Below are 25178 nucleotides of genomic sequence, written 5' to 3' on the forward strand. Positions count from 1 at the left end.
GCCATAGACGCCCAAGAGAGTTTCGGTTTACTCGGTCTGCCATCTAGTGGGCCTAGAGAAAAACGGGACGTCGAAATTGACGAGCAGACAGCCAGATGGCGTCAAATTGAAATGTCTGCACACGGTAGCAGAGGCCATACGATTATTATTATTTACCCATTAAAGAACATGACTGCACTAGATGGACCAGATTTTAGTCTAACTATGACAATGCCTCACAACTATTCTTAAGTTTACTACGGAATAGAACATTAAGAGAGAAATGGGTTAGGAATATATATCGTGAATATTTTGAAGTCTATGACAAAACTGTAGCGTTCATACATCATTTTGATAATAAGTCTGAGGTTAGGAGAGACATTTCTCTACTTCCAAACTATTCGTGTTCCTCAAAACATATTAATTTAGATAAAATATAATTGATATTGTGATATTCCGTCAGTGTCTATGTGCTTCAGAGTGTCGAGTGATTTAGATGCAAGTGTATTTTACAATAATCTGCGCTTTGCCTGCGAAAATGTTTCGCTCCACCTTGGAGTATAACAAAACTTATAAGTGTGACGGGTGGAGCGGTCTGTATACTGTTACACAGAAGAAATAGTGACTTAGAGGGATTAGCTGGGTTTGTGACGTAGGGTTTTACACTACCAACACCTTCCGATTCATGCTGTGGTTATGTGTTATCAAGCAGACTGCGCCGAGCTGAAGCTCATCCTTGTGATTGTTTAGTCAATAGCGTTTTTGCACTCACGTTCTTTAATGTGTAAAAACCTATTATATCTTTAATGTCTGAACGTTTCAGCACTAAGGTTACTATCATTGTGTGAAGTGCTGCTATGCCATATGTCAACATTATATTAACATTACCAGGGCCGTTATAATAATTTCGTGTGGCTATTTCTAGCCGAGTGCAGCCCTTGTAAGGCAGACCCTCCGGTGAGGGTGGGCGGCATCTGCCATGTGTAGAGAACTGCGTATTATTGTGGTGGAGGATAGTGTTATGTGTGGTGTGTGAGTTGCAGGGATGTTGGGAACAGCACAAACACCCAGCCCCCGAGCCATTGGAATTAACCAATGAAGGTTAAAATCCCCGACCCGGCCGGGAATCGAACCCGGGACCCTCTGAACCGAAGGTCAGTACGCTGACCGTTCAGCCAACGAGTCGGACACCAGGGCCGTTCATTGAGTTACCATAATAATTTCGGGTGTGCTTGGGTTGAGTGACTCAGACGGTTAAGGCGCTGGCCTTCTGACCCCAGGTTGGCAGATTCGATCCTGGCTCAGTCCGCGGGTATTTGAAGGTGCTCAAATACGTCAGCCTCGTGTCGGTAGATTTACTAGCACGTAAAAGAACTACTGCAGGACTACATTCTGGAACTTCGACGTCTCCGAAAACCGTAAAATATGTAGTAAGTGGAACGTAAAGCCAATAACATTATTATTTCGGCCGTACTTCTCTTTCATCGGTTGCTGAATTTAAGAAATTGTCCACCACTTCAAAACTAAGGCAACAAATTATGTTTCATAGTTCTCATGAGTGCAAATAAATCGAGGAATTTCGCACCTTAATTTGTTTTGAAACATTCAAAATGATGTTAGAAATATCCTTTTAACAGTTTTATAGTGTATTTTCATCTATCCAGCGAAGTGAAATCTAAGAGAAAACGTTATTTGACGAATTGAAATTTCTAAATAATCAGCTTGTTGGTCTTTTTTCTAGTAGAATACAATATGTGATTCTAGTTGATTCTTCTTCTTTTCTCGTTTTCATTCCCCGCCCGAGGGGCTAGGCGGGCCCCCTAGAGAGTGACGCTCTCGCTCGGGCCGGGAGAAATGAAGAGAACTGGGAGGTGTGAGAATTGAGGAAGGTGGGTAATGCGAATTAATATTAGGTGGAGAAGTGATTAGGGCTTCTTGGTTGAGAAGATGTGGGCTAGGGAGTAGTGAAGTTTCAAACTGGAGTTCCGATGTGTGAAGGAGGAGGTGAAGCGTGGCTGAGATGTTGCATAGGGAGGTGGTGAGAACTCGGAGTAGGTCAGCTGTTAGAGGTGATGGGGTGAAGGAGGACGTTGGAGGAAGGGGTTGATTGACTGTGGTGGATGTCGATATGGGGTGATAGTTCGGGGTCGGTGACGTGAGGTGTGTGAGGGTCTGGGAGGGGAGCGGAAGGGGAGCGGGAAGGTTCCACGGTGAGTTGTCGACCATAGAGGCGTGCGCCGTTGGTGATGAGGCGTTGGACTTCCTCTTCAGTTTGCAGGTGAAGACGGACTAAGTATGTTGGTCCCGAGGTATTCCAGATGCGGAAGGTTCGCCGGACAGGGATACGTGGATGACTTCTCGGTCAGAAACATCTATACATGATGTTGCGGGCTGGTTGTAGCTGCGGCGATTATTGTGCGGCATCTGCTTGAGGTGGTGGATGCGATGCTGGTGGCGTCGTAGAGCTTTCTTCGGCGTTGGTTGGCCAGTGGTTGAATTAGCGGGGAGGGATGTAAAGAAAACTGTGTGGATCAGGGTATGTTGGCTGAGGAAGCGTCGAAGTAGCAATAAGTGAAGGGTGGGAGTACGTAACAGTTGTGATAGGAATGGGAAGAAAGGTAAAAGCGGAGGTCGTTGTTGCGGTGGTGATGGTTGTGGTGGTTGTGGTGGTAATGATGGGGAGGCTAACTTCCAGTGCGGAGTCGGCCTATATGCTTTATTGAGTCGGCGGGGAGCTGACAGTAGAGATGAATGAAGAGCCACCCAGCCGATCAAAAATGAAGAAGTGTTGGGTCGGAGGTCGGAGACGTCCAGTTGCAAGAGAGATCTCACTAAAATCAGAGAATGCGTGTGTCTCGCCCATGTCTAGTTGATTATATGTGGTGCGTACTTGTTAGCGAAGCGTTTTCATACGTGTAAAAGTGATTTTCCCAATGATGTTACGTTTATAATGTTATATTACCGTCGTTTGTATAATATGTACGTGATATTTTCATGTTAGCCAATACCAGCAATCCGGCTACTTCGGCCGCCATGTTTTTTAATATTACGGTCTGAGGATTGGAGTCGATCTTGGTTTGAGAGTAACAGTTCACAGGCCAAAGAAGTTGATTGTGAAAAGAAGATACACTACGAACCCTGTTTTAAGTACTTTGAAGAAAAGTATCATATACCCGCCAGTTGCTGAGACGTGATTGGGTTACTCTTCGGTGCGTGAGGATCTATCACAAAATTTTCAATGAATTTCTTCCTTCGTTTTGGTATCCCCGTTTCGTATCTAAAAGATATTTGTTTAGATGTTTTACGAGATTCATTGGCAATGGTAAATCATCATTTGTATGGTATGTGTAAAGAAAAAAAAAATTCTGATTGGGGATAGCTGTAGGGCTACAACAGGGGAAATTCAAAATTGAAATATGTATAAATCCATGACCTTTGGACCAAAGGGTTCAAAATATAAGCTCATTTTATCCTAAGATAAATAGTGCGAACATTATTATCTATTTGATGCTGTTGCCGTACGGTACCCCTTGTTCTAGGGCAGCTATCCCTTGTGGATTCTCTCTCTCTCTCTCCCTCTCTCTCTCTCTCTCGAGAAAATGGCTGATGAAAATTTAATAAAAATCGGTATGTAAAGTCGGAGAATGAGGCACTACAATCTAGGATATAAATAATTGTATTCACGCTGAGTGAAATGGTTACTTAAGGGAAGGCCTAAAATTTAATCCTCAAATATTTATATCATTAGTGGTCATATCGATAAATATACTACATAACTAAGTTATACAGGAAAGAGGGAGTCATGAAAGAAGGAAGGACTGCTCTAATATCCCAGAGTCGGAAGGAAACGAAATATGAAGGCTTACCTATCGAAAGCTCATAAAACCGATCAACAATAACATTACATTGATCATTGTTGTGATGTGATTTGTCTCTTCTGCTGCGATTCATGTCCGATAGATGGGATTACTGCAGCGTCCTGAGTGAAACAGCATGTCTGAATACTGGTGGAAACTAGCTGGGGAGTTAGATAACGTTGCACATGTTTGTCCCATCAGTGACGGCTAATAGTTAACAAATTTACCGAAAAAGTAAATGGAAATTTTAATTTTGGTGAGGTATACGGATTGTTTCTTTTATGTTCTTAATACATTTTGCGCCATAAAAATTAAATTCAATAAACATATAGATATATTTTTATGTTATCGAGCCGCTACAAGACATTTTTAAATGAATCAAACCTCTAAATATTTTTAATACTTGCAGTCATTGGCGCCCGCAAGGGGGGGGGGGGGGCGCTTGGCCCCGCCCCCTGGAATTCTAAAAAGGTTGATGTTCAATTGTTTAATATCATACCAGATTATTTCATAAACTGAACTTACTGTCAGCCATCTAGCATCTGTTATAACCGGAAATTTCTGTAAACAATTGATGTTGCTGACGTTATATTGGTTTTTATATTCAAGAAAATGGTTAATGAGCCCCCCTCCTGGAAAAGATCCTGCGGGCGCCCATGCTTGCAGTGAAATATACTGTTACCTCCATTTTTATACAAATGACAGAAATCTTTGTGTCGCACTGCACGCACGTGTTCTGCCCACCAGACCGTTATGAATTTACCTTTCTACTTCATCCGTTGCGTTGTAAAACGCACTCTCTAAAACTATTTCAAACTTTTCTTTCTGTAAAACCTATTTGCAAGGGGGAAAAGTTACTATAGTGCTGAGTACGGCCTTGCTTGTGACCATAAACTATTAAATAGTAGTCGGAAAAATCTATCAAAGTGATAAACTACTGTTATAAATAAAACTCCATCTGTTTCATTACTCTAATTTATTTTAGGATGGCCTAATAAATACACCTAGGCCTACACACATTTAAACACAAACAATTCTAACCAGTTATGAATGGCCACACGAATAGGGAACATGCATGATCCGGGGTTTTAATTTAAAATATGCTAATCTGATTCAAAATTTCACGCAGAATTCAAAAATGTGATCATAATGTACAAATAATAACTCCAAACATGATAAAAAATAAATTAAAGTACGAAAATGACACGTCACGCAAGTACGCGATCTCATTGGTCTGACGCCATCGAACAGGTTGACTGAACTAGCAGACGAAATAACACATAGTGTGCTGTGAGAAGCAGGATACACTTAGCGTATTTCTACTTTATGTTGGTATCTGGTTTGGTTAAATTCGAAGTCTATACATTGGATAATAATCTGAGTGGTATATTTTAGACTTAAAATGAATCCTGCGCAGACAGTGAGGCAGAAAACTTATAAATGGTATATAGTTCCGATGAGCAATAGCACATCGCATACCATCCCAAACAAATTGTTTATAAATGTTCCAAAGACGCTAAAACTAGGGAGAAATGGATTTTGGAGAGCCAAAGAAATGCTGGTGATATATCGGAAAAGTCTACAGTTTATTTTTTTAAAGATCTTTTTAACGTACGGTAAGTTGAATTTGTTTGAATTTTCAATCACTTTTCCATGTCAGCTGTTCAAGTGGTAACACTTTGAATTTTAATGTATGATGCTTTAGTTAAATGCTTCATTTACATCTTAGAATATGAAAGTAATAAACAGTGCATTAATTAATGCTGATTATTAAAATATTCTCCAAACCTAACCTATGTTTTGGGTGATCCATGTCTAGGTAATAAACCAAAGAGGTTATGAACCATATTGACAGCTCTAATTATACCAATTTATCTTGGCATGCGACAGTTATTTATGTCTTTATTGAAGAGCTCACATTTGTAAAGAAATTTAGGCTATAGCTAAATACTCTATAATATAACCCAAAAAAATAGGCGTGTACGGTACGTCATGAAAGAAAACAACGTGAATTTAACAAATATATATCTCTACACAAAACCAATGCTTGTCTGTTGGGGTCTTATAAGTTAACATTGCTCAATTATAATAATTATCATAATATTAGTGTAATAAATAACATAATTGCACACAGGTGAAAATAGTTATGTTGGTGTTTAAAATATTATCCAACTTAGCCTAAGTTTTAGGGTATACACGCCAAGTCAATAAACCGTAGGATAAAAATACCGGGCGAGTTGGCCGTGCGGTTAGGAGCACGCAGCTGTGAGCTCGCATCCGGAAGATAGTGGGTTCGAACCCCACTGTCGGCAACCCTGAAGATGGTTTTCCGTAGTTTCCCATTTTCACACCAGGCAAATGCTGGGGCTGTACCTTATTTAAGGCCACGGCCGCTTCCTTCCCATTCCTAGGCCTTTCCTGTCCCATCGTCACCATAAGACCTATCTGTGACTGTGCGTTGTAAAGCAAATAGCAAAAAAAAAGTAAAAGTCACAGTACCCAAAGACATTCCTGTATTGAACGACTAAAATGTCACCAAGCCACTTTTCTTGCGTGATACGCTCAGCTTGTTAAAAGCCAAATGTAAGTAATGTTATTGGCATTACGCCCGCTAACTACTTCTACGGTTTTCGGAGACGCCGATGTGTAGGAATTTAGTCCTGCAGGAGTTCTTTTACCTGCCAGTAAATCTACCGACACGAGGCTGACGTATTTGAGCACCTTCAACTACCACCGGACTGAACCAGGATCGAACCTGCCAGCACCTCAACCGTCTGAACCACTCAGCCCGACTTGTGAAAACTAGATGAAGTCATATTTACCTTTATCATGTTTAATTTTTCCCTCCACCAAGATATTAAATGTTTCTCTTTCATGGGCCCCGGAAGTGGGTAGGCCAGTTGCCCCAACCATAAATATTTTTTTTTTCGGGAATGATAGATTATAGACTTATAGTACTATGATCTTTCTTTCTTTCTTTCTTTCTTTCTTTCTTTCTTTCTTTCTTTCTTTCTTAATCAGTTTATCCTTCAGGTTTGGTTTTTCCCCGCATTCAGCAAGGGATTTCGCCTCTACCGCTTCAAGGGCAGTGTCCTGGAGCGTGAGACGTTGGGTATGTTGATACAACTGGTGAGGAAGGTCATTACCTCGCCCAGGCGCCTCACCTGCTATGCTCAACAGGGGCCTTTTTGGAGGATGGGAAGATCGGAAGGGATAGACAAGGAAGAGGGAAGGAAACGGCCGTGGCCTTAGCTGCCTGGAGGAGAAGTGGGAAAATAAGAGAAACCACTTCGAGGATAGCTGAGGTGGGATTCGAAACCCCTCTACTCAGTTGACCTCCCGAGGCTGAGTAGACACCGATCCAGCCCTCGTACTACTTGTTTTCAACTTACATGGCAGAGCCGGGAATCGAAACCGGGCCTCCGGGGGTGGCAGTTAATCACATTAACCACTACACCACAGAGGCGGACTAGTACTATAATGCTACCTATATGTTTAATGTTAGTGCTGAAATCCGATTTCTTACTTTACTAATGCTGATAGCCCAAAAATGTAATGTTATTCTTTAATATGGGAATCAGAAGGAAATGTTGAAAGTGATGTGATTTCTATCCAGGTTCGTTGTTATCCTAATACTATGAGTTACAATACACTGCACGTATATAAAAGATGCCACTTACAAACTTGCTTTTTATCCGCGAATTTCTGCGGCCACAAAAGTCACTATTTTTCAAGAATGATGACATCTACACATGATAGATTGCCTGACTGTGCTGTTTTGAACCTTTCTTCTGTCATTTTGAAGTTATTCGCGATCACGAATAATAAACAATCGGCTTTTAGTAACGGCTGATGCACAATGGCTGGTAGAGCTGCATGCGGTACTGGATCGTGACGTCACAGCGCGCTGCTTACGTCAGAGGCCGTTTGACTCGCCTTGCGGAAAAGCACTTTTGAACATTTTTTAATGGTAGAAAACAAGGCAACTTACCTCATTGTAATACGTTTACGTACTATTTCATTGGTGTACTTTTCAAAAAAAAAATTTGAAAATTATGCATGTTCCCTATTGCCAGTCTATTTACAAATCTTTCTTCTGTACACACACCAGGGAGTCCCGGCCGGTTGCTACCTGGGAACGGCTATAATCCTTGCTTTCACTTTCCCAAAGTCCAGTCACCTCCTACAGCCGTTATGCGTAGACAGCTGGATTTGAACACAGTGCCACTGGCTTTACAACACACGACGACTTTTCGTTGGTTCGACTCCACATATAGTGCAGTACTTCACACAGTCCCATGCAGTAAACAATTAAACAGTTCAACTGTATTCAACAGCAGGACGATACTCACAACAGCGAACATTAACACAGGTCCATTTAACCTCGCACTCACGATAGCGCGTTTCCTCGCTGGCTCACGGCGATCCTCAGTCCACAGAATTACACGAACACACAGTACAGACTTCCGCTCTGTCGCCTCCAGTTCATACACTCACTGGTCTCTCCGACACCACAACAACAGCTCGCTTTCTTATTTTTTATTTATTTTTCGGGGGGGGCGAAGCCCACTCCCCCCGCATGGCAATCGACTCAATCTACCTTGCCTCCGACATGCTATTAATTTCTAAGAAGAAAAGAGATAGCAGGGAAGAGTGAGAATGGTACTACAGGAGTACCTGCCTGTTTGCACGTCAGACGCGTTACCAGGCAAAGTTTGTGTTGGTACGGTAGTGTTAAGGCGTGGTAATCAGGATCAGGAGAAAACCACATAGGCGGAAAAGGAATGAGCCTACATGTAAAACCTGACAAATTTTGATGGCACATGCAAAGGATGTGGTTTCTGGATAGGTCCAGTCTGGGCACTGCCGTGACTAGCGCGGGCCATGCCGGTTGCGGTGCCAGGCGTCCAGTACCACTAGGGCCAGCCGCACAGCGCCACCTCCTTGGGGTCCCTCGTACTGAACCCTTTGGTCCATATTGAGGGATACCTACCTTTCTTACCTATCAGCAAAGTTCATGAGATCTGTCTCTTGGGTCGTATCGGGTTCTTCGTCACTTGCTGAGGTAAAGGTAGGGTTCAGTAATTCTAATCTATCTACTGGAATGAAAGGTCTATTTAAAAGATTCCTATTTATTCAGGAAAATTCTGAAGCAATCTGATATGTCAACGGTATCATAGAAGTCAACTGTGTCCACTGGACACTGTGACTTCCCCTCTCGGAGAACAATCATCGAACGAGAAATGCAACCATTCAAGCTAAGGGCGCCAATCTTTAAGTTGAGGACTTATAATATAAATGACGACGGTTTAACGAGAACTGAATTAAAAATAGAAAATGAATTTAACAAAAAATTGAATGACTCTACTTCGCGAAAACTTGCAATATCTTTAACTCGCTTGCTCACCATGTAGTCTTGTTCTGCTGGTCCTTGGAAAGCATCCATCCTTGTAGCGGGAACATCATCGGTCGTCTTTGAGATCTCTTCATCTGCAGCTAAGTACCATTCCTGCCTTGCCAATTGCACCCACCACTAATTGGAAGATGACTTCAAAACTAACACTCCCTATTATGCTCTATCCCATATATTGGAGATAAGCCCTAAGTCATAGTTAGAAGAACCACCTTGGGTTATATGGAGAGGATACTCAATTAAGAATCCTTCCGACTTTACTGAAAATGTGCTCTGAAGTTTCATTTCTATCTAGTTTAATACTATCTATTGACTTAGACTGGTTCAAACCGGTCTTGTAGCCGTGCTGTACGTACTTCCTGATGAGAGTGGCTATACACCCCTCATTCAGAATTTCCTAAGTATCGAGACGAAGAATCAAGTAGAAAATCAAGTAGAAGATCTCGTAGAAGAATGTAGAATAATATCGATCAGAATATCAATAAGAATGATGCCAAGAGCTCCAACACGCCCTTTTATAACCTTCTCTGGCTCTAATTACAGGTCGCTACACGTGGTCCAATCAGATGACACGTCTCTCCCCACTCCAGATATTAGAGTTGACGGGTCTTAACCATGATGTCTACTGTTCTTCTATTAGTCCTTTCACTCAGTATCCATGGCAACATGACGCTCCTTTGAAAATATAGGCGGTGATCAGTTTGAATAATTCTGGTCGAAATACGGTAGCTTACGTTAGAACGCTTGAACACGTGCTCGCTTTTCCCAGAACTTGGTGTCTAAATTTGTCCTTCCTTCTTCCTCGGTGATGTGGCAAGATAGAGGAAATCTACTGCAAGTTAATTTTAAACAAATGTCGCAAGAATCTAAGTGAATATTAGGATATTCAGCCCTCGTTTACAAGTCGTAGTTACAAAGTAATGAAATGATAGTGAGCAAATGATTAAACATGAATTATAATACAATTACATACCAAGATAAATATCATGACGTTAAATTCCTGAATTAATTACACATAATAAAATTAACATAATTACACTGTAACGTCTGGAACGTTACATACGCCCCCATGAGTTCTTAACAAATATCACATGAGTTGAGAACTCACACACTTACTCCCACATTGACTTGAAATACCTCTATTACCTGCCCATAACGAGCGACATTATTTTCATACAATTAATTATATCTCACTGTTTCCATATCTCTCTTAGACTGCTTACCATTGCGAATGTCTGTTATTTCAGTTCATCTTGAGGTTTAGATACTAAATTATGCCCAACACAATCAACTTTCCATTTTTGTAAAAAAAAAAAGATTATCCTAGAGAATATAACATAATATATATACAATTCAGATTACAGACTCTGCCGAGTGTCTATTTGTCCTTTTACTCCCCATCTCTCCGACATTCTTTGCTAGATAGCAGTAACACGTTCTCTTCCAATCTTTTACATTAGAACCATGGAAAACAAATGATACAAACAATTTACACTTTTATCACTCTTTCGAATGTTTCAACCTTATCTTGAAGCAGGATGCCATACACTTCACACAAATACACACGCGATTTAAGCTCACGGTAAAATTATTGCAAGTTAGAAATGCACATACGGGAAAATTAATTATTTGCCGTCGTCAGCTTTAATTAGCCTTCTGTAACATCTCAGAAAACAAATATATCATGGCCTCACATACGGAAAACAGATGATCTATCGTCAATGAACGAGCGTAAATCTACCGCTACACACAAAACATCTCCCTTGTTTACAAACACAACTAGGAAATACCACCACAATTGAGACGTAAACTCATTCCGCTCGTAGTCTGACATAACAAGTAGCAACTTCCCCGAGTTACTGACCTATATCTCACAATCCGGTTCAGCCACCTCACACGACAGGTATCTCCGTAAACTACTAATGTTATATGAACCATTCATTACGCTCTCGCCATCCGCTAACTTGTAAGCACAGGGTCCTAGTTTTCTATGTACTATATAAGGGCCTTGATATAAAAGAAAAAATTTCTTTGTTACCTTATCCTCACTATTTGACAACATGGGAACTCTCACCAAAACCATATCACCTACCTCAAAGTTATCAAGTACCTTACGTTTCTGCTGCCTTTTACGTTTATCTCCAGATTTAATCAGGTTCTCCCGTGCCAGTCGGACGTAAAATTCAGCATTACGAGGTGGTTCCTCAGGCAAACCTAACACTCTCACTACGCTCTCGCATTCAATACACAAACGTATTGATCCATCAGACTTAGGCACGACAATTAAGGGATTAACATATTGACTGTTTGATAATTCAATCACATCGTCTGCTAACATAGCTTGAATTTGATCCTCTACGGCTTTTGCATATTTGTGTGGTATCGGATACCGCGGTCCGCTGAATGGAGTCTTATCCAGCACAGAAAAAGAATGTTCATACAGATGGGTAACACCAGGTTTCTCGGAGAAAATCTCCACGTGTTCACATAACACTTCAAATAACTTGTCCTTCTGGATTTCATTTAACTCATTTCTACTTACGGCTTCTTTCAAGACACATCTTTTATCCTCATTAATCCACAACTGGCACAACTTCAGGCCCTCACTAGCCTCTTCATTAACTTTAGAAACCTCTCTCATTCTCCACACTGTACTAACTTCCGTTTTCCTCTGAATTTCCTCCTCAAACTTGACCTTGATATCCTCATTATTCCACCTCAAATTTAGCACTAGATCATTGTAATTTAACTGAGCCAATTTTAACGTTAACCAGTCAGATCCCAAGATAAGATCAAATATCAAATGCGGAATTACCAAACATACCTGAACGCTAATAGAATTATTAATACAGATCGGGACAGCTACTTGTTTACAAATTTGCTTAGACCTCTTTCCAACAGCCGTAATGATGAAAGTAGACTTAACAGGCATTTCCTCCAACTGAATACCCTGTTTCACTAATGACTCATACCACTGAGAACTAATACATGATATTTGGCTACCAGAATCAATCAAAACTTTAACCCACGCCCCCCAGACTTTCAATTTAACAACGGGATTGACTACTTTATTACTTGAATCTCCATTATTCTGCTCGGGTTCATACAACAAATCGTCTCTAACATCTAGGTCATATGGTAACACTTTCATGGCAAGACACTTCGCTACCTTCGTACTAGGCTGGAATTCTGACCTAACATTACAGCCTCTAGTTAGTTTAAAGGTTCCCTTTGTGTATTGACGTTGGACTCATTAGTACATTGCTCTGGCCTCCGTTGGGAATTTCCTGTCCTATATTCAGGTGCTCCGCTCCTGCTGTTCTGCTGAGGTCTGAACTGATTGCGAGCTTCGTGATTCTGTATTCTACCGTTATGTCTCATTCCGTTGTGATGACTAAAGTTCTGAATATTCTCCGTTCTACTCCTAAGGTTACCTAACGCATCAAAACTGCCTAGTAGGTTCTCCATCTCCTGAATAGTACCAACGTTTTGCATGCAGGCCGCTTCTCTCACCCTGTCCGGAAAATGTCTCAAAAGTAGTCTTACTACATCAGACCCCTCGGTTATACCATCTAAGTTCTGACAAATCATGACATGTGCCAGGAAGTACTCGGTCATAGTAACTCCTTCATGCTGTTTGTACCTCCCAAATACCACCCTTTCTCTCTCCCTAGCTTGTATCGCTTCATTCCAGAATTTCTCTCTAAACTTATTTCTGAATTCTTTCAGGTTCGTCATCGTCTGCCTATATACCATGAACCAAGACCGAGTTTCTCCTACAAAAGCATGGTCAATATTCTCCATAACGTCTTCCCAGTCCATAGACCCTTCCTCTAGACGCTTTTCAAATCGTTTTTCTATCATCTTAAGGAAATCTAGCGGGTTCGTTTGTTTCCCATTAAATTTAGGTAGTTCAATTTCCCTAATGTAGCTATTTCCTAGACATTGCCTTCCCGTGAAAACCTGTTTATCCTTTGCCACCTGTTTTAACTGATTTTCTGCTTTCTCTATCCGGCATTCTACCTCTTTGTCTCTCCTATCAATTTCGCTCTCCAAATTAACCTGCTTCTCTTTCAATGTCCTAATTTCAATCTTATTCTCTTCAGCTATCGCAAACCTTTCTTCACTTGCCCGGGTCTCATCTTCTATTCTAAGCTTTACTGTGTCAATCTCTTGTTGGACGTGGTCTTTAAATATCCGTATTTCCCCTCTTTGAGTCTCAACTCTCTTATCAATACTAGTGACCTGCCTCATTACTTCCTCCCTAGTAGAGTTGTTTTCCTTCCCCATTAATTCCAGGAATTCACTTCTCTGCTCCGCAAACTTTTCTTCTACCTCTTTCCCTTGCCGTACATATTCCCTTTCCTGGTCCTCTAATCGCTTATTAAAATGTTCATTTTTTACCACTAGATCGCGTAACTGCCTACTGTGTTCGTCCATTCTCCGATTCGCTTCCTCCTTATTTTCCCTCATCTCCCTGCTTAATTCAGCTTTAGTTTGCTCTAACTGTTCTTTAAGTTCATATTTAATATTCTCAATTTTAGTGTTAGTTTGTTCTAATTCACTTTTAAGCTCAGATTTAGTTTGTTCTACATCTGTTTTAATTTGTTCCAATTCATTTTTTATTTCAGTTTTACTGTCCTCTATCTTACTTAACATTAACTGCATCATTCCCATTAACTGATCATTATTATTACTTTCATTGTTAGTGTTTACTTCCGCTTCGCCCCCCATCCTACTATCATCTGACTCCATACTGACTTCTTTCTGCTTGCCTTCACTCTCCATACTACTTACACTTCTATCTTCAATTTCCTCTCCTAGACTACACAGCTCTTCCTCTGAACTCAATACGTTATTGCCTTTTATCGCCCGTCCACTGCGCAACATCCTCTCCTCTTTCGTCTGATCAGCCATGACCCTTCCCACAATCAAACACTCTTAATGAAACGTGGATATCCAAATTTTGCCCATAATACTAATTCTGATATCGTTACTGTCATTAACTGCTCCGTACTTAATGATTTTCTCGCCACACGTTGGAGCGGCATTTATGTGACTTCCCCTCTCGGAGAACAATCATCGAACGAGAAATGCAACCATTCAAGCTAAGGGCGCCAATCTTTAAGTTGAGGACTTAAAGATAAAAATTTATAATCAAGCTTGGACGGACTCTTATCACAGGGGTGGGGTGATAGTGCACTAATCATTAAGTAGGAGAATTAAAAATCAAAAGGCTAATTAAGGCAGATTGATTAAAGTGAACAAGAAAAATACTATTTATTATATTTAATATAAATGACGACGGTTTAACGAGAACTGAATTAAAAATAGAAAATGAATTTAACAAAAAATTGAATGACTCTACTTCGCGAAAACTTGAAATATCTTTAACTCGCTTGCTCACCATGTAGTCTTGTTCTGCTGGTCCTTGGAAAGCTTCCATCCTTGTAGCGGGAACAACATCGGTCGTCTTTGAGATCTCTTCATCTGCAGCTAAGTACCATTCCTGCCTTGCCAATTGCACCCACCACTAATTGGAAGATGACTTCAAAACTAACACTCCCTATTATGCTCTATCCCATATATTGGAGATAAGCCCTAAGTCATAGTTAGAAGAACCACCTTGGGTTATATGGAGAGGATACTCAATTAAGAATCCTTCCGACTTTACTGAAAATGTGCTCTGAAGTTTCATTTCTATCTAGTTTAATACTATCTATTGACTTAGACTGGTTCAAACCGGTCTTGTAGCCGTGCTGTACGTACTTCCTGATGAGAGTGGCTATACACCCCTCATTCAGAATTTCCTAAGTATCGAGACGAAGAATCAAGTAGAAAATCAAGTAGAAGATCTCGTAGAAGAATGTAGAATAATATCGATCAGAATATCAATAAGAATGATGCCAAGAGCTCCAACACGCCCTTTTATAACCTTCTCTGGCTCTAATTACAGGTCGCTACACGTGGTCCAATCAGATGACACGTCTCTCCCCACTCCAGATATTAGAGTTGACGGGTCTTAACCATGATGTCTACTGTTCTTCTATTAGTCCTTTCACTCAGTATCCATGGCAACATGACGCTCCTTTGAAAATATAGGCGGTGATCAGTTTGAATAATTCTGGTCGAAATATGGTAGCTTACGTTAGAACGCTTGAACACGTGCTCGCTTTTCCCAGAACTTGGTGTCTAAATTTGTCCTTCCTTCTTCCTCGGTGATGTGGCAAGATACAGGAAATCTACTGCAAGTTAATTTTAAACAAATGTCGCAAGAATCTAAGTGAATATTAGGATATTCAGCCCTCGTTTACAAGTCGTAGTTACAAAGTAATGAAATGATAGTGAGCAAATGATTAAACATGAATTATAATACAATTACATACCAAGATAAATATCATGACGTTAAATTCCTGAATTAATTACACATAATAAAATTAACATAATTACACTGTAACGTCTGGAACGTTACAACACCACAATCATTTTAACATAATGGTCAGAACACTGGTGTGAGACTTTAACGTAACTGCCTGATGGGCATTCTTACTAGAAACCATTGTCTCAATTATTAATTATTTAAGAAAGGAAAGTCTGGAAATCCTTAAATTCGGCTTCCATGTGAGACCACATGCACCATCATAGTGATTCGTTATGGTCCAGCCCCCGTAACACGAACTCTGGACTCTGGGTATAATTAAGGCAGTCCAATTGGTGTGTGCCACACAGTGGTTCTACGGCATGGACCCTTAATTGAATCGATGTGACCTGCGTCTATGTTATGGACCGACATCTAATCTTCTAAGTTACTTTAAAGTCATTGTGGATGATGACCGCAAGGAAATGAGGCTACGATGGCATATGGCCCTAATCTAAGTCACTGAGGTTGATGACCCCCTGACCATCCAAGTTTCTAAGCTGAAGGCTAAACACAATTAAGTTACATCGGTTGATGACCAAAGTTTCCACTTTACTATCCCCAGCACATTCACTGCTCAATCAATCAAAGTTCAATAATTACAACAATAGCAATGCTCACAAACTGTGTGGCAGTAAAATCCATTTCCTTCGGATATGTCCCCTTAATCGTTACTTTGCATTTAAATATTCCCCAGAAAACAAACTAAAATTTCCAGAATGCATCTCCAAGTTATTCGCTTGATTAAAGTTATTTCAAAATGCGGTTTCACTGAATTTAATAATTAAATAAATTTAAATGATTTAGCGAAATGTTAAAGAACAGTAAATGTTATCTCCGCGGACTCTGGAAAAGAATTGTTATATAATTCATGTCCAGTTATATATCTTGTCTCCTGATCCCACACTTTTTAAAATCTAATCTAGTCCTAACCGTTATTAACACTTGGATATCCTAATAATCTACATACAAACCAAACAACTCGCCATATAATTACGATGTCATCTCTCGTATTACCATTTATGAATTTTGCACACCCCTCACAGACAAACCAATCATCACGACCATCGCTCTATATTTTGGACAACCCTGAATTTGGTTACTCTGTTCCTTATACTCGAAGTTCATGGTTTCAAATGTTCAATACGTCCCCAATTAAACAAATTTTACAGTATTTCACAATACTCAGATCATTACCGGCTATGAATTTCAACTAAATCCAGCATTTTAACGTTTTCCCCGGCCGAGAATACAGTACAGTCTCAATTCCACGCCTGTCCCGTTATCACAGCTGAGGCCTCTCGTCCCCAAGTTCGCTTGGCAGTAACATGAAACACCTGGTTTATTCCAGTTGACTGGCTTCTCAAAATGCTCTCTTTAGACTCTGCCGACATAATTAAACAAATACGATATTCTAACCAACAAAATGCACAGATTATGCTTCAAGATGCCCACACTAATTATACGCGTCGCCAATTAATACCGCTATGGATTTCTATGAATTTCTTTCCATTCCCAACATTATAAAATATACCTCGGGCTATCATGTCCCGGCTTCAATGACAGGACTCTAACCTGATTCGCACATCTCATCTCAACTCATATAAAACATTCCTCGGGCTTCCATGTGCCGGCTTCAATGACAGGTCCAACCTGATTCACAAATCTCATATCAACAAAACTAACCTCTGTTTCCCAGCTCCACAATTATCATCGACAAAGAACTGGAATAAAATCCTCACTAGAAATCTCGACGTCTAATATCGCACAATGCATTAATCATGAATAACTTCACATAAAGGATATCGTATTTAATAACTTGATTTTTTACGAGAAAATGACTGAAACATTCTACTAGATCTTTTATTGTCAGTCAGACACAGTTTAAAATGGGCATTAAATAAACGTTTCTCTCCGTGACCAAATTCATCACCCTAGGTTCTCACCCGACAGCGCGCTTCCACTCGATTGAAAATGAGTAACCATGGATTCCCACATTATTAACGTCAAATTGCAGACAAAAAAATTACGTCGAATGAACATCTTAATTTGCCATCACAAAATATAGGCAGTACACTCACACGGATGACGATCTACATTGGACGTGATATCACTTCGGAACCCTATTCAATAACTTTTTACAACATTATACGGCACTCGCAAGACTTCAAAAATTTATCCAAGTGGAAAATAAAACAAATGACTCTTTTAGTCGTATTCTCACATTTACAAAACTTAGTAGGGGTGACCACTGCGTCGTATATCCCCATTCAAATACACTTTTAGAGATCATGAGACAAGATATAAGAGGTAGTAAGATGGAAAGTCACCTACCTCATGTAGTCACACCATTGTTCGTCATAGGGCTCACCTGCGACCCTGGCATTTTATTTAGCCATTTTTACATTCATGGCTGTACAGATCATTACGTTTCTTCAGGTTTCCTGGAATAAAGCATAAAAAAAGAAAATACCCTTCACTTGTTTGCTGAGCGCACACGATGGACTATAATTATTTCCGCACACGAATTACTTAATCACATTAGAATTTATTCAGTACTTTGACCGTCCTATCTGGTACAATTATTTCACTCAAAAAAACTATCTCCTCATGGAGACAAGACCTAGCCACAATGGCTAAAATCTGCAGTTGAACTCAGTCTACTTTCGTTGGTTTGATTTCGCAGAGCAGCTCAACAATTTTTCGTCCGCTTTGTATCACAAATGCCGGAGAAGGAGACTTCGTCATGGCGTCCCTTCATATTTATAGCAGTTACCCCCTCTCTTCGGATATCTCCCTTTGCCGCCAAGAAAATTTCTATAAATTTTCTGACTTAACTAAACTGTAATTTCAAGAGTTTTGAAAGTGACTACATGCTTGCTACATTTGTGGCGGTAGTGTTCATGGACATTTACAATTTTTACGGGTTCGATTTGTGAGATGATTGACCCCCTTTGATAGGCACTATATTTTTTTGACTTGGCTTGGGTCACGCTATGTACACGCGCTTTGAAATAGTTCACAAAAATGACTTGAGATTCTTCCGCCGTTGCACCCCCTCGTCACGTGTCAAATCCATGCTATCAAGAATCCAACTTTTAGTTTAATTGTTAATTTATGCATAATGTTCTTAGGGCACAAAGGTCATGGGTTCAGTACCTAGTCTCCGATCCCGGAGAATGAGGCTAAGCCCGCCTGGGCGGCAGCCTCCTGGATCGGGGTGGGTCATGACGCCGGGCCTCCTTCCTCTCTGCCCGCGCCATGACTCGGTAAACAGGGTAACTGCGATGAGAGGCCGGGTGGCCCCCCACGCAGTTGGCGCACACCGGTGCCTCATTAAGTGCTGCGCAGCCTGTATAGTGGTGATTACCCCCACAACGGTTGCACCTCACTAAGAGCCCACACCTCTCCTGCCGGTGGCCCCACCTCAGGCAGGGGAAACACTCCAAAAGCTGCCGAGGGGAATGTTTCGGTCTCACCTGATTGACGCTTACCACTGAGGTCCTCTTCTGATTGGCTCCTCGGTCGACTGCTATCCTGGGAGCAGTCCTGGGTTGCGGCTCCGCGGCCCTCTCCTGGGGGCCGGCATCGTCTTCTTCCTCCTCGTCCGGGGGCGGCGTCTTCTTCCCGGGAGTTGGGGTCTCTTCTCGGCAGGGGAAGAGACCTTGTCCTGGTGGCCCTCCTCCTGGCCTGGTGAGCCTAGGGTTGCTGGTGATCCCGCTGTAGAGACGGCGTCTTCCTCCTCCTGGCTGACGGCGGTGGCATTGGTATGTGCCGATACTCGACTGCGTTCCCTGTCCTGTGGGACGCACATCGATGTCTGCACCTCGACTGACACGCTGGCAGGTCAGGCCTGGGTAGCAGACTCCGAACGCCAGGGAGCGTCCTTTTCCACTGCTGTGCTACCGGTCGCCGTCCGGGGCGCTTTCCTGGATTGCGCCCGGGTGATAGGCTCTTCCTGATAGGCCTTTGTCTGCGTCCAACAGCAGGACGATACTCACAACAGCGAGCATTAATACAGGTCCATTTATCCTCGCACTCACGATAGCGCGTTCCTTCGCTGGCTCACGGCGATCCTCAGTTCGCAGAATTACAGGAACGCACAGTACAGACTACCGTTCTGTCCCCTCCAGTTCATGCACCTACTGGTCTCACCGACACCACAACAGCTCGCTCGCCGGGGCCTTGTATTTATACATCGATGCTGGGCCACTAGAACTTTCAGGGTTTGGCTGGAAATCGAACTTTCCCGTCATATCTTCCAGAAATCGCATGGAGAAACTAGATGATGGGAACAACAGGAGAAGGGCCGTGGCATATCCTCGGGCGGGCTGGGAAGTTCCCTGAGCTGGCTTAGTCATCCCCTTTCAGGTGATACCAAAGGGGCTGAGACAAGGCTGACAGCCGCTTGAGCACGTGACACTATTCTATTGAACGGATGGGTGTCCGACTCGTTGGTTTAACGGTCAGCGTACCGGCCTTCGGTTCAGAGGGTTACGGGTTCGATTCCCGGCCGGGTCGGGGATTTTAACCTTAATTGGTTAATTCCTATGGCACGGGGGCTGGGTGTATGTGTTGTCTTCATCATCATTTCATCCTCATCACGACGCCTACGGGCGTCAACTCGAAAGACCTGCACCTGGCGAGCCGAACATGTCTTCGGACACATTTCATTTTTTCAACGGATGGGTGTTACTGGAGGAACATACGCCACAAAGAGATGGGCTGAAGGGGAATTTTTAGATTCCCTGAACTTGAAAGGAAATTGTAAAATTGAATCCAATTAGTGCAACTTCGCACACAACAATTGGTTGCTGTTGTAAATTTGGACTATAATTGTACTATTTAATTCCATTAAAATGATTCTTTTCTTTCTTTCTTTCTTTCTTTCTTTCTTTCTTTAAAATTTGTTATTTCTCATGTGAAACATTATATTACTATCCATATTGCGTGCCCTTTATTTCTTCTTCTTCCTCTTTATCTGTTTACCCTCCAGAGTCGGTTTTTCCCTCGGACTCAGCGAGGGATAACACCTTTACCGCCTCGAGGGCAGTGTCTTGAAGATTCAGACTCTGGGTCGGGAATACAACTGGGGAGGATGACCAGTACCTCGTCCAGGTGGCCTCACCTGCTATGCTGAACAGGGGCCTTGCGGGGGATGGGAAGACTGGAAGAGATAGACGAGGAAGAGGGAAAGAAGTGGCCGTGAACTTAAGTTAGGTACCATCCCCGCATTTGCCTGGAGAAGTGGGAAACCACGGAAAACCACTTCGAGGATGGCTGAGGTGGGAATCGAACCCACCTCTACTCAGTTGACCTCCCGAGGCTGAGTAGACCCCGTTCCAGCCCTCGTAACACTTTTCAAATTTCGTGGCAGAGCCGGAAATCTAACCCGGGCCTCCGGGGGTGGCAGCTAATCACACTAACCACTACAACACAGAGGCGGACGCCCTTTATTTCTTGCCATACTATTGGCCATTCCATACTGTAACTTCGCATCTGGTCACATTATTCATTGAAATAATTATATGTAGATTTAAGCAATGATACGAAGTTACCGGTTCATATGGATTACTTTGCATCAGTATTCAGATCGCAATGCACCTGCAACTTATAATAGCATTGTTAGGTTCATAAATTATACACGCGTGCATTCCTATTAACCCACACACCACCTTCAAAGAGTTTTACGTATTTTCCGACGTTGTCACGTCTCTGAAACAGTGTTTCTTATTACTATAAAAATGATGCAAAGTAATGCCCATATTACGGTAACTAAATGCACTCTAGAATATTGTAACCTTAATTAGTAAATTTTGTGCGGAGAGATTGTTTCGTTTGGCAAATACTGCGCCAAGTCGAACTGAGCGTACGTACAGTCATGTTTAATTACGAATAGCGTCGTTGTGTAATATGGCGAAAGTGGTGAAACAACGGTCTGGCAAGACTTTGAAAATTGGTGACAAACAGTTGGTTTTAACCCTCAAGAAGCCGTGCGGTGTCTTGGTAAGATCCAATATGCACTTTTTCAGCTGTCGCTAGTGACCATTATTAGCTAGCCTGGTGTAACCTTCATTACCTCTCAGAGAGATGTTGATCTAGCAGCGTGTGTGAATAGATGCATTATTGCTGCTAATAAAGAGCTTTCTTAATGTCTGGGGTGGTAGTGGTGATTATTGTTTTAAGAGGAAGTACAACTAGGCAACCATCCTCTATATAACACTAATCAGAGAGAAAAATGGAAGGGGTCCGACACTTCGAAAAATGAAGATATCGGCCAAAGGAAGACAAGGGCCACGAAGGGCGTGAAAATAAAAGACTCTCTAGCCCTCGCAAGCCTAATAGCGTCGGGGTCGGAAAAGAACAAGAGTTGACCAAGGGAGGTCGGATAGGATAGATGAAAGTGAAGAGCCTGGTACAAGTAAGTGGAAGCAATGCCAGGACTCAGCTAAGGGCCCCGTGGTCGCCAACCCACGCTCCAAAGTTCAGAGCCCCTGGGTCCCCTTTTAGTCGCCTCTTACGACAGGGAGGGACACCGTGGGTGTTATTCTACCGCCCCCACCCACAGCGGGTGTCTGGGGTGGTACCATACTTATGACTACTAACACGAGTTAATTTCACAACTTGGTTCGTGAAAGTAACGATTTTTTCTCTGATGAGTGGTTTGCTCGATACCTTGTACACAGCGTATGCCATTGACGGGTAAAGAAGTAGACATTTTTATGTCTTACTTATATTTTACAGTACGTGAAAGTATTATGTCCTCCTCCGTGGTGTAGTGGTTAGTATGATTAGCTGCCACCTCCGGAGGCCCGGGTTCGATTCCCGGCTCTGCCACGAAATTTGAAAAGTGGTACGAGGGCTCGAACGGGGTCCACTCAGCCTCGGAAGGTTAAATGAGTAGAGGTAAGTTCGATTCCCACCTCGGCCATCCTCGAAGTGGTTTTCCGTCGTTTCCCACTTCTCCTCCAGGCAAATGCCGGGATGGTACCTAACTTAAGGCCAAGGCGGCTTCCTTCCTTTTTCCTTGTCTATCCCTTCCAATCTTCCCATCCCCCCACAAGGCTCCTGTTCAGCATAGCAGGTGAGGCCGTCTGTGCGAGGTACTGGTCATTCTCCCCAGTTGTATCTCCGGACCCAACGTCTCAGGCTCCAGGACACTGCCCTTGAGGCGGTAGAAGTGGGATCCCTCGCTAAGTCTGAGGAAAAAACCAAACCTGGAGGGTAAACAGATTAAGAAGAAGAAGAAAAATTGTCCATTCTGTATTTAATTCATTTATATTTATTTCATGGTAGAATAACATCTACGGCATTCCCTGCTTGTCGTAAGAGGCGGCTAACAGGGGCCCCTGAGGCTCTTAACTTGGGAGCATGGATTGGCGACCACGGGGCTCTTATCTCAATCTTGGCATTGCTTCCACTTAGGGGAAGTTAGTGCAATTTGGACCACTTAACTTTAAACGTCCATAACTTTATTAACCTAATTAAAATTTCTCAAATTTTATACACGATAACAAGTGTAACGTATCAAATGTTTTGGTGAAAATAAATGTTAATATTATCTTCAGGATTTGTTAAGAGTAATATTTATTCTGAAATTTGTTATCGTGTAATTTGGATCGATAACGTGCAACTTGGGTCAGGTGATCTTGTAATATGGACTGGCAAATATAAACGCTTATATGTTATTTAATGAAATATTATGAAATACTAAGCAATAAAATACGACACTTGTAGTCGTCACTTTTTGCAACTATTGCACTGAATCCGGTCATCATAATATTTGTTACATACAATGCCGTGAGATAGCTCCTCAACTGTAATCACGTAGGCTGAGTGGACCTCGAACAGGCCCTCAGATCCAGGTAAAAATTCCTGACCTGGCCGGGAATCGATCCGAGAGCCTCCGGGTAAGAGGCAATTACGTTACCCCTACACCGCGGTGCCGGCCTTAAATTAAAAATAAGTTCTTCTAGAATCTCCAGTGAAACTATGAAGAAACGTAATTATTACAATTGTTTCAGTGGCCTAAATTGCACACTCTCGTGCATCCAAATTACACAACACACAAATATTTAATCAAAAAAAAAAAAAAAAAAAAAAGCTGAAACTTACCTATATACGAGGGTTGGGGCAAAGGTCATGGGAACTATTTTTTTCTTGAAGATACCAGTCCGTTTGGAAAATGTGACATATACAAACGAAAGGATATAGTACCATTATCAGGAGAGCCGACGGTCACCCCCACAAGACAGGACACGGTTTCGGGGTTGTCGACTCTCGTCCACATATTTTTTCGGCTGGGTGGTGCTCCTCTCATCACTCTCTTCGCCGTCTCAGCCGGCTCAAGAATAATTTCATGGGCAGACGCCTAGTTGGCTGTCGCCTCCCTCCAACATGTCTTCCTGTCTCGTCCGGAATGTGGACACCGTTCATTCCCCTGAAGACATACGGCTTTCACTTCAGGACAGCAAAGGCCAGTACTGTTCTCCGTCTTCAAGATAACTCCTCTGGACAGGCCTCGCCCGACATTGTGGTAGCCTTTAAAGGCCTGTTTTCACATGTAGGACTGTGCTTCGACTGTGCTTCGACCGTGCTACGGCGGTGTCGCCTACTCCGTCTTTTCACATGTAGGACTGTGTTGCGACTGTGCTGTGGGCATGTGGTCCTTGTTCATTGCATTTGTGCTCACAGGTTGGAGACATGGATCCGAACGAAGAAGACGTAGTTATTGCCTGCGCAGCGTACATTGTTTTACAACAAAAGAAGAATAAGTATAAAGGCATTCATGTTGTTGAACTAAACTTATCACTTGTTCGTCCATCTTTAAGGAAGACAACTGCGCCACACCTACTACCGCAAACTATCACACAATGTATCTAAACCAACGAACACAGTACTCAGACAGCGCATTGCGCACTCTATGTTATTCTGTGCTCGTTGATCACTGGATCACGTACGACCGAGTGCTTCCGATTACCACCGAAATAAGACGGAAGTCCGGCTTGGCGACACTAGGGCGACCGTTTCTAATTTTCACATGTGGTACTGTGCTGAGACCAGGCGACGACTGTGTGGGCCGTAATCGCTCTGCTTGGCGATCCATGACAGCACGGTACCAACACGGTGGGGACACAGTCCTACATGTGAAAATACTCAACTGCTGTTCAATGCAAATGGAATGGTTTATACTGTTTGGCGATTGCGGACGACACAGCACGGTCGAAGCACAGTCGCAGCACAGTCCTACATGTGAAAACAGGCCTTTAGTCTCCAGAGCTCGGACCACACTATATCGCTCAAGGCACTATTCCTATCTTTCACGCTCCGCACAAAGTTCGTCCCCTTTCTGATCGCCTCTCCCGAGAAATAGCCTCTGACCCTGCCCTCGCTGCTTGAATTCCGGTTTCCTGTCTCCCCCTATCTACTACCACTGCCACTTCCACCGTTCACCGATCATCGCCTACCCTTACAACTACTACGACCACTACGGTCATTACCTCTGTTCAGC

This window comes from Anabrus simplex, chromosome 1 (genome assembly GCF_040414725.1).
Source record: "Anabrus simplex isolate iqAnaSimp1 chromosome 1, ASM4041472v1, whole genome shotgun sequence".
In the NCBI taxonomy this organism is placed as follows: Eukaryota; Metazoa; Arthropoda; class Insecta; order Orthoptera; family Tettigoniidae; genus Anabrus; species Anabrus simplex.